This window comes from Rhagoletis pomonella, unplaced genomic scaffold, assembly GCF_013731165.1.
Source record: "Rhagoletis pomonella isolate Grant_MI unplaced genomic scaffold, Rhpom_1.0 Rhpom_scaffold_00002, whole genome shotgun sequence".
In the NCBI taxonomy this organism is placed as follows: Eukaryota; Metazoa; Arthropoda; class Insecta; order Diptera; family Tephritidae; genus Rhagoletis; species Rhagoletis pomonella.
Window position 1 is genome coordinate 110313541 of NW_023458556.1, and position 10973 is coordinate 110324513.

The window sequence follows — 10973 nt, forward strand, 5'->3', positions numbered from 1 at the left end:
CTCCTTGGGGTCTTCTCCCTTTCCCTTTCCACCTATCATGAATAAAAATTCCCTGCGGATTTTTTATATTAAATGGTGGAGTTGAGCTGTCAAAAAAGTATCAAACAGCTTTCGCGGAAAATTTCGGGGAAATTGCTACTTCCTGGGAGTTAATTATTGGAGGATTTATTTTCGGGAGAAAAAATTCCCGGAGAACAAACTCCCTGGGAGTATTCAGAATTGGGCTGTATGAATGTATGTATGTATGTCAAATCGAACTTTCTGATACTGCTTTTTGTCTATTTCCGCGGTGCACGCATACAAATATTAATGACTTGAAAAATATAATAAAAATTAAAAAGTTAAATTAAAAAATTAAAAAGTTAAATTGTAAAATTAAAAGTTTACTTCTCCAAGCGCTCTCGCTTGACTTGAATCGTGCTAGCGAAGCAGTCAATGCCACTGTGAATATTCTTCAAAATTATAGAGAACATGCTGACACACATTTTTCTGATATATTTTCGTAAGTTACCGATATCGCTAAGGAATTGGATTTTGACATTGTCCTTCCTCGGAGAGCGAATAGACAAAATTTTCGGGCTAATTATCGTGCGTCTAACGCTGAAGATTATTATCGAAAGGCAATTTTTATACCGCTATTGGATAATATTTTGCTCGATCTCCGAGAAAAATTACCGAAAGAGACATTAAACATTTTTGATTTGAACTTATTACTTCCATCTAAAATTACAATAAAAATTCTGAATAAGTTGTTAAGTTACTTAATTACATCCTTCATTTTACCAACATTGTAAGCAAAAAATAACTATTTATATGTATATATTGCATTAATAAACCCAAGGTATAACTTTGCATATTGTATTTTTTTAAATAGTACGTGCAATTGTTTTATTAGCCCTTGCACCAAATTCACAAAATGAAAAGTAATATTATATCACAAAACACTTTCCTTCACACTTCATAAAAAATACTCGAACCTATAATAATAATAATAGATTGGCGCTGACACATATGTTAGTGTTTGGCCGAGCTTCTCCTCCGATTTGTGGTGTGCGCCTTGATGTTTTCACGCAAAGAGGAGGGACCTACAGTTTTACACTGACTCCGAACGGCGATTGTATTTTTATGAGTTCATGGCAGTAATACACTCGGAGGTTTGCCATTGCCTGCCGAGGGGCGACCGCTGGTAAGAAAAAACCTTTCTTCCTAAATTTTTTTTGCGATGTAGCTTCGACCAGGGCTTGAACCCTGGCGCTGCGGAGTGGAAGCGCGCATTGCTTACCACTACACCACAGCGATGCCTGTAGTTTAACGTTATCTGACAAGTTGATCCCAAATTACCATTGATTACAAATTACCATTAATTAGGTACAAAAAAAACAAAGATATCATAGAAATCTTTTTCAAAGCAACAATAAATGTTAAAAATAAATAACTAAATTCTACAAAAGAAACAATACAAAGAAATGTCACTGTGAGTGGACGTGTTTTTTTGTGGCGCTGCATTATATCACGCGTATTAACGTAATTACCGGCTTTTAATAAAGTTCTTAACCATATCTTCCCTGCAGTGAAAAGCCAAACCAGTCAGAAAAAATACTAGTTTATAACTAGTATGTGCCTACCAGTTCGACAATTTCGAAGAACTTAGGCGATCAGCGACATCTGCCTTTGAATTGCCAAAGCCAAAAATAAAACGCAATTAATTGCTTTTCTTACAAATCTCGGCTGTGGCGTCACGTGAAGACTACTGGTTCTGGTTCTGAAATCGCAGGTTCGAGGCCGCTTGGAGGTGGTTCAGATTTCTAAAGTTAAATAAATGTAAGTAAAAATAATTTATTCAATTTATAAATAAATAACAAATTTGAGAACCTAATTGCATTGCAAAAAAAACATTTAGGAAGAAATGCTTGTGCCATAAAAAAGAAATTAAACAAAAATATTTTTTGATTAAATTTAAAAATTACAATAAACAGCCTAAACAAAAAAATAAATTTATAAAAAATAAAAATAAAATAAAAAATTGAAAATAAAAAAAATTTTCCCTGCGCCAGGATTTGAACCTGGGACCTCAGGCTTACCACGCGAGTGCTTTGCTCTGTCGGCCATTGTGACTGCTGGAGCGTCGCGAGCAAAAAGGCACACTTATGCTTTTCACGGGACATGAATTGGCAGACTATCTCATAAACTGGTATGATGCTACTGGTATTTATACTAGTAGATGCTGATGCATAGCCTGACAATTGACATCTCGTAGGATATCGCAATGTTAAAAATACCAGTCGCTAACATTGAAAAAGGATAGAACGTGAACTAGTTCGGCTGAAACGCAAACCGGTAGAATTCTAGTTCACAACTAGTAGCTTTCCCTGCAGGGTGGTAAAACTTTTGTCCGCACAACACCACGGCTGCAGCTGATACTTGTTTATTTTGCATAATTTTCTCGGTATTCGTCATTCGAATTTTGAGTGAACACAAATATGTCGGGCCAGAGAAAGAGTGCGCGCAATGTTCCCTCTCCCCTGCAAACTCCCGCCCAAAATCTGCAAGTCAGAGGAGTAAGCAGTCCTACAACGGCAAGTTCATTTGAGAGGCTTGGAGCAAAGTTAGAAGCATACATGGCAAACATACTGGCAAAAATAAAAGAAAGTGAAGAGCGAGTAATCCAAAAAAATGGGTGAAGTTTCGGCTGAACTAACTAACTTTAAACTAGCTATGAAAACTATGGAGGAGAGAGTGAGTACGCTAGAGCAGCTTTGCGAAAATGTAGATGAAAGCAGTGACATGAATAAGTTGAGTCAACACTTGGATGAGGTGGAAAATGCACTGGTGTTAGCGGATGTAATTATGTATAATGTTCCGCAGGTAACCGAAGAAAATTAAATTCGTTGTTTACTCAACTATGTCATGATTCAATAATACAAGGTTGGATAAATATTGACATTCGTGTCAATCGACTGCCTTGTAAGGTTGCATTTGAGAAGGAAAGAGAAGCGGGTAACAATTTTATCCCCTTTTGTGAAAAGGTAGTAGGAAAAGTAGTGTGGTAGTGCTGTGGTATAATAAACATGCCATATAGATATTAAAATGAAATAAATGAATATTCAGATAAAATTCTGACCAAAGAAAAATCGTATCGACAAATATTCCCAAATATTCAAAATAAACCATGGTTGCATTGAAATTCCAGTATATATTAAACAAAATAAATGGAATTCAAACAAGTCCTTTATTCGAAGGGATATAGTCCCTTGTATAGAAATATACAAATAGTAATGATGTAATTGATATAATGCATATAAATGAATGCATTAAAAATTATATTTGTTGCATTTAAAAATTACATGATAAATATCTTGAATTGAATTATATTTGGTTTTTTACAAATTTAAATTTTTTAGTAATGTCTTCTACTATTTTCTCCCATCAGTCTTGCTAATCATTATATTGGTTCCATTTAATAGTTACATCTTCAATATCGTAATTGAATTACATATGGTTTTTTACAAATTTCGATTTTTTAGTAATGTTTTCTACTATTTTATCCAATCAGTCTTGTTAATCATTATATTGGTTACATTTAAAAGTTACCTCTTCAATATCGTAATTAAATTACATGTGGTTTTTTACAAATTTAAATTTTTTAGTAATGTTTTCTACTATTTTATCCAATCAGTCTTGCTAATCATTATAATAGTTACATTTAAAAGTTACATCTTCAATATCGTAATTGAATTACATATGGTTTTTTACAAATTTAAATTTTTTAGTAATGTTTTCTACTATTTTATCCAATCAGTCTTGCTAATCATTTATATTATAATTTAATTACATTTGATTTTTTAATTAAAATTTAATTTTAATGTTTTGTACTTTTTTGCAATCAGTCTTCTTAATCGTAATATTGGTTACATTTAAAAAATATGTCTTCAGTATCACAATTTAATTACATTTCGTTTTTTAAACGTGTAAATTTTTGGAAATATTTTCTACTATTTTCTCTTATCAGTCTTGTTAATCATTATATGGGTTATATTTAAAAATTAGATCTTGAGTATCCTAATTTAATAACATTATTATTTTTTAATTAAAATTTAATTTTAATGTTTTGTACTTTTTTTTTGCAATCAGTCTTGTAACAATTATATTAGTTGTACTTAAAAATTATATCATTAACAGCTTAACTTGAATTACATTTGCTTTAAAAATGTAAATTTTTGGTAATGTTTTCTATTACATATCGCTTGCGTATCTGCTTAAAAGCCAACGGATGCGGACAGTACCCTCTTTATTTCTTCTAAACCATTTTCCGTATGTTGTCTCTAGCATTTTCGAGTCTTCTTTATATGTCTGAAGATTTTCGTCAGCGTATGCATGTAGTAGGGTTTAAAATGGATGGATGCCATAATTGTATGCTTTGTGGTAACTTCCAAAGACCTTCATACAAAAGCTGTTAATAGTTTTCGAGGTTGAAAAACGTATACATAAATAGATTGACACCAAAGGTGTATCATCTTTAGGCACGAAAAAGTTGTTTGCCATATCTACTGCAAAAAAAAGAATGAAATGCTAAGTCAAACTAGGATTTAGAAACAGGAGAACTCTTCTATGTACTCACCGTTGCGTTTGCCATTTCGTTTTGTAAAAAGTGTTGATTATTTTTATAACCCTCGAAATCTGCATTGCATGCCTTACAATTTCAGTTGTGAATTGAAGTATTCACACCAGGCATATCGCGAGCATTATGCGCTATTATGAATGGTCGATGGAGTGATGGTTTATGATGGCCATTCTTTGTGCATCATCTGGAAAGAAAGTTCAAAGGTGTAAATATTTCATTCACATATTTATAGTATACAATTTAACTTTTATTTGAAACATGGAACAGTTTAAGCAGAATATAACCATGTCATGTACATATGTCATGCCGTCGTGTCGTGGCTAAACGGGCGTGCACACCAAATACTAGGTCTGCATACATGTATGATGAAAATTTAAATGTTAGAATTTTTTTTGCTCATTGTTGCGACAGGTATCAACATTTATTGGGTGCAGAAAGGAAAAATAAGCGGCGAGTTGTTTGCTAAAAGATAATTAATACTTTAATTTTTGTATGTATGTTTGAAAATTTAAAATGATCATTTACCTTGGGTTCAATGGGAGAAAAGTCCTTTACTTTTTCGAGACTTATTGATGTGCTTTATGAGTTGGTACATACGCGTTTTAAAAAACAGCTTTTTTACCTCAACACTGACATCAATGTGATCAGAACATGCCATAAGTGTCGCCAGATAAGGGCTACAAGTTCGAATTACGCCACCATTGAAATTTTTAAATACGAGCTCCAAGCCTTTTATAATATCCAGAAAGATACTAGATGGCTTAACTAGTCCACCCCTGGATACTTCGTCGACCCACGTAAATGTTGGCTCGTTTGCTCCGTACTGCACCAAGCCCAGCTTTCTTATCACGAATCCCGCAATATACTCCAACGCATCTTCGTGTAAGCCGCTAATCTCAATGGTTGGTTCCATCTGACTGGGAAACGCTAATTCGGTGGAAAGTTCGAATTCCTCAGAAACCACCTCATCATCTGTTAGGAGACCTTTCAGATTTTCTAACGATGTGTCGCTGAGGCGAAGCCACTCGGTTTCGTCGGTTTCCACATTTCCACGAGCAGCCAAAGTTTCTGTGTTACGAGCTAAAATAAAATATTGAGTGTAAGGACTCAATTAAATGACAATACTAAAAATTATACCTAGCAAATATTTTCGCAATCTATATTTAAATTGCATCAGGCTTGGGTTGTCGAAAAGTCCTCCTTTTGCACGCATCGCACCGAAAAAAATGTTCAACTATATCCTGATTCAACCAGTACGTCAGGATATATTTAAAGTCATGCTTTTCCTTCAGATACTGGTATAAATCTCTAAGCGAATTGTTGCTCAGGAGAATTCCTTTCTGAAAGGGTAGCAATGTCTGTCGCCCACGCGCCCTGATATTTTGCATGCAAACGTCCATATTTGCTAAGGTCTGCATTTGGGAAAGCAAATCCATGCCAAAAGGTTTCCTTGTTGGCAGTGACTGAGAGGTCTTAAGTTTGGTGTTAAAAACGTCAAACCAATCGTTGACCACCGAAATAAACTCTGCCGTCTCTGTAGCGTTGAATAAGTCGTGCCTTAAACCATAACACCGTCTTATAGCGCTTGCGGTGGTGTGTGAAAACAGTTGAACAGCCAACTTCACTTTTTGTCGTCCAGCGTGGTGAACCATGAGGTGTTGCTCTGTCAGCTTGTAGGAAATTGATGCATCCGACACCGAAGTCAAAAGGAGTAACTGCGCGATCGTGCGAGAGGTCAAGTATTTTCCCTTGTACATATACCCGGTATCGAGAAAATGGTTGCGAATGAGTTTGATAAGATGCGGTACATCCGCAAACACAAAAATCTTTCCATCGGTGGCCGGGTGGGGAAACCAAGTTTGCTCTAAAAATGAGATATAAAATTTTAACGGGTTGTGTTAAACACTTACACAGATTCCTATACCACTTGTGACATTCAGCTCTCCAAAGGGCCTGATTCCCTGAGCCCATGTCGGATACTACTCCTACTACTGTACATCCCGCTTCCTCCAATTTGATTACAAGATTTTCCAAAATGCTCTTGGTCATCTTGCAGTCAAACGCACAGAACACCGGTTGCTTCCACGAGGACTTCAGTCCACGTGCAATTGCTAATTGCACGTAATTATACGGCTGTTGAACAGTGTCGGATATAGCATCATACTCATACAACGACTCGACCTTCATCTCGTCGAAACTGAGTATGCAGAGTCTATCTTCAGGAGGAGCCTCGCTTGCGCTCTTAAGCACACTCAACGAGAAGCTTAGCACGCCTTCGTCCACACTAACTTTCTGCAGCCATTTTTTTACAGTGGATTCACAAGGTAAAGGGAAACCATTTTTACACAAGTGGCCATATGCCCTTGGACCAGCGGCGTGTAGCGCAATAGCGGTAGAAATATCTTCCCATTCCCAATGAATTAATTTCTTCGGTTCGTACAACTTTCGCACCTGACCTCGCGTAAAAATAGCCGAAACTGCGTTCTCAAGCTTCTCCAGCTCCTTAACCCGCGCTCTTAAATTTGCTACTTCAGCTTCAAGAACCTGATTATCCGTTGTTCTATAGCACAAAATGATTATTAAGATACAATTTTTTGGATTGACAAATATTTACTCCGTTTGGGTTGCGACATCGACGAACTTGGAAGAAGGTTCTTCCCAATCGCATAAGCTTTCAACAGCCAGTGGCAAGGCATCGTCAGATAACCTCACCCTTTTGCAATCGGAGCTGGATACAAAATCAAAAGATTCAAAATGAAGTGCGCAAATTCTGGAGCTTTGGGTTAGGAGAACTCCGCAAGAGTCAGACCATTTTTTCTTTTTAATTCGCTTGCAGGCACATGGAACATCTTGACTCCTTCTTCTTTCCATGTTGTTCGGCACAATGCACAGCTTGTTTTCGGCATTTTGAATTTACTATGTCAATAACAAAATGTAATTAGCATATTTGGTTATAAACCCTATCTCTGAAAACGGACTGAAACGGAAGGAAAACGTTATTTTTCATTACCTTTATTCATTGCTTTAACTTTGCTTAGCAAGAGTATTTTTAAAATTCGAAAATACGGTATTTGGGAGGTGGGGCAGATAATCGTATCTCAAAGTTTGCTTGAGTTATCATGTACACGGACAAATGATTATTTCAAATTACAACTAAATAATAATTACCAGATTACCAAGGTAAGTTATAATAATCATTAAAATTACAACTGCCAAACAATCATAATGTTTATTAATCTTAATCGAAATTTAACTCTAGTGAACTTATTGGGTATAAATCTAAAACAGCAACCGTTATGCTATGAAAACCTCCAAAAATATGCGTCCATAGAACTTTGCATGCTGATTTCAACAACACTAAAATTACTCGGCGCAAGTTAAGATACAAACACGTTACCATACTACTTCATAGAACCTTATTAATTCAGGGATAGTTGAAATCAGCATGAAGAGTTTTATCGAAGCCCTTTGTTGGGTGTACTATAGATGAACGGTTAGTACACTAGACTTTTTCCACTTATTTTAAAGTTACATACAAAACACCAGTATATAGCACACTGTCTACAAAGGTGTCACAACTCAAAATTTTTAATTTATGAAATTATGCACAGAGCTTTTATTTGCCTTCCAGCGAAAGCTGCAGACATTTTTTTTTATTATTTGTTAAAAAAAACTTAAGGTAAAGTCGCCCTTGTCCATATGATAAGAAATAGTTTTTCGCATTTTCTTACAAACGTATTATTTGAGTTGTGACTCTTTTGAACACGGTGTGCGATATTATAAAGGCCTTGCGCTAAAAGTGGGCTGCGCTACGATGATGTTGAGTATGTAAAAATCGCTGCACCAGGTGACGTGGACGGACACACAGACGATCCGGACCTGCACAAGAAAATATCTGTTAATATTTGCAGTTTCACTTTTATGGGGTGGTATACTTACTTGTAAATAGACAAAAGGATGCAATATCAAAAATCGCTGTACCAGCGGATGGGGACGTATACACAGACGATCCGGACCTGTACAAGAAAATATCTTTATTAATATGTGCACTTTCACTTTTATGGTGTGGTATACTTACTTGTAAATATGCAAAACTATACTTGCTGTAAAACTCTAGTTGTTTAAAACGAATTGTGAATAACTCTGAGACTCTGCAAACAAATACATATGTAAATTATTGTTTTAATACAAAATATTTCCATTATTTTAGATTTTTTCGGCATACTTACTTGAATTTGCGCATTTGAAAAATGAATTTCCACAAAACAATCGATGAAAATATCGGCAGTGTTGCCTGTTGAACTTTTTATACGAACACAATATTTCTATTTGTATTTTAGTAGTAGTTTCTACAAATCAAAAAAGAAAGCAACACAGGCTAAGGCAGAATGCGGGAGCGATACAATCGCCAGGTTATCCAACCTTGTATTATTGAATCATGCAATTATGTGAGTCGATCAACCTACATCCACTTCCAATTCGACAAACCCCTCTCCTATCATTGCAAAACTAAATTTTGCTTATGATCGCTCTCGTTTGCTCGTAGCAGTTGCTCGATTTCTCAAATCTAGCCGAAAGGCATTAACTCGCCGCAATATTGGAATTGATTCTGATGAAAAGATATTTGTTCATGAATGCTTGACAAAAAAGAACCGTGAGCTTATGCGACTGGCTGCTCAGCTAAAAAGACAAAAGCGGCTGGTGAGTGTATTCTCAATACGGGGACAAATTTACGCAAAAAAACATGCCGGCAGTGAAGGAGTAAAAGTTCTTAATCGTGAGAGCGTCGAGCGTCTAGCAGCTGCCACTTAAACTTAGCATATGTTTTATTATTTTAGTTAATATTGAAACTTTGTACGATTTGTTTTTGTTTTTATACTTACTTTTGTTTTTATACTTATTTTTATAATAGCCATGACAGATTCTATCCTCTTTTTATTTCACATCTACCCCATTTCTTCCCTTTCCTTCTATTTGTACTTTGCAGCTGACTGTTTCGCAAGCCTCCCAAACTGTGATCCATATGACTAGTACCTTGTGTAGATACACTAACAGTGATAATATTAGGCTAGCTCTGAAAATTACGTGCGAATATAAGAAGGGGTTCAATATTTGCCACTTTAATGCTCGAAGTTTATCGATTGATAAACTTGAATATTTAAACTTTTTGTTACGGGAAGTAAATATTGATGTGGTCTGTGTAACTGAGACATGGTTCAAACCTTGTATTGCTCACTCTGCTTATGCTCTTTGTGATTTTTTCACTTTTAAAGAATGATAGGTCCACTGGTCATAGAGGGGGTGGCATTGCCATTTACTTCAAATCCAGTCTTAAATGTAAAGTCGTTCATAAATCTGTCTGTCCTGAAACAATTGAAAGTCTTTTTGTAGAGTTTAGTGATAATGTTCAAAGGTGTCTTGTAATATGTGTCTATAATCCTCATAGGTCTAATGACTTTACCACTATTTTTACAAAAATATCTGAACTGTCCTTGAGCTATGTAAATGTCCTCGTCTGTGGTGATTTTAATGTAGATCTTCTCCTGGATAATGTTAAATGTAGGCAATTACTAAAAAAACTTTACCAATTGTGGATTAACTGTCGCAAACGAATTTGCAACACGTTTTGCTCCTCACTGTAAGCCAAGCATGTTAGATCTCTTTGGTGTAAGCAATGTTAGCAAAGTTAGCCACGTAGACCAATTTTCCTTAGATGGAGTCTCTGATCATGAACTAGTATTTTTATCTTTTAATATTGAATTTAACAAAGAATTGTCAGTTACCAACCTGACGTTCAGAGATTTTAAATGTATTGATAAAATAGCACTGAATGACGAAAGTATATCACTGGAATGGAACTCTTGCTGGTTCTTCTCGAATTTGGATGATAAATTAGATCAATTTAATAAACTGGTAAAATACTTGTATGATAAATATGTCCCTCTACGTACTATAAAAGTGAATAATTATAAGAGACCGTGGTTCACTAAGCACATTCTTAATCTTATTAAGGATCGAAGTAAGGCCTGTAAATATTGGAAGCAATATCCTTCAGACGAGCGTTGGAATGCATATAAAAAATTTGAGAAATAAAGTAGCTAAAGAAATACGTTACAGTAAAAGAGTCTATCTGGAAAATAAGCTTGATACAAAATTACCCTCCAGAACATTGTGGAAAAATTTGAAATCTATGGGAGTCTGTAATAAAGATTCAAAACCTTGCGGTCTTGGTGCGGATGAGATGAACCATTTTTTCATTGGCGCCAATTATAAACTTACGAATTCGCACTTGTTCAGTTTTAATCAAAATTAGGTTTGCAATAGAGCTGTAGCAAACCGTATATATACGTTA

General features: G+C 35.4%; 1 long non-coding RNA gene across 1 annotated transcript; it reads right to left on the reverse strand.

Annotated features, from left to right (window-relative positions):
- Positions 1 to 8458: 8458 nt before the first annotated feature.
- Positions 8459 to 8880, reverse strand: LOC118734838. The gene is made up of 3 exons (XR_004992458.1): positions 8851 to 8880; positions 8700 to 8772; positions 8459 to 8500 (listed from the first exon to the last, which is right to left on the reverse strand). It is a non-coding gene; the product is annotated as an uncharacterized LOC118734838 (long non-coding RNA).
- Between the last annotated feature and the right edge of the window lie 2093 nt (positions 8881 to 10973).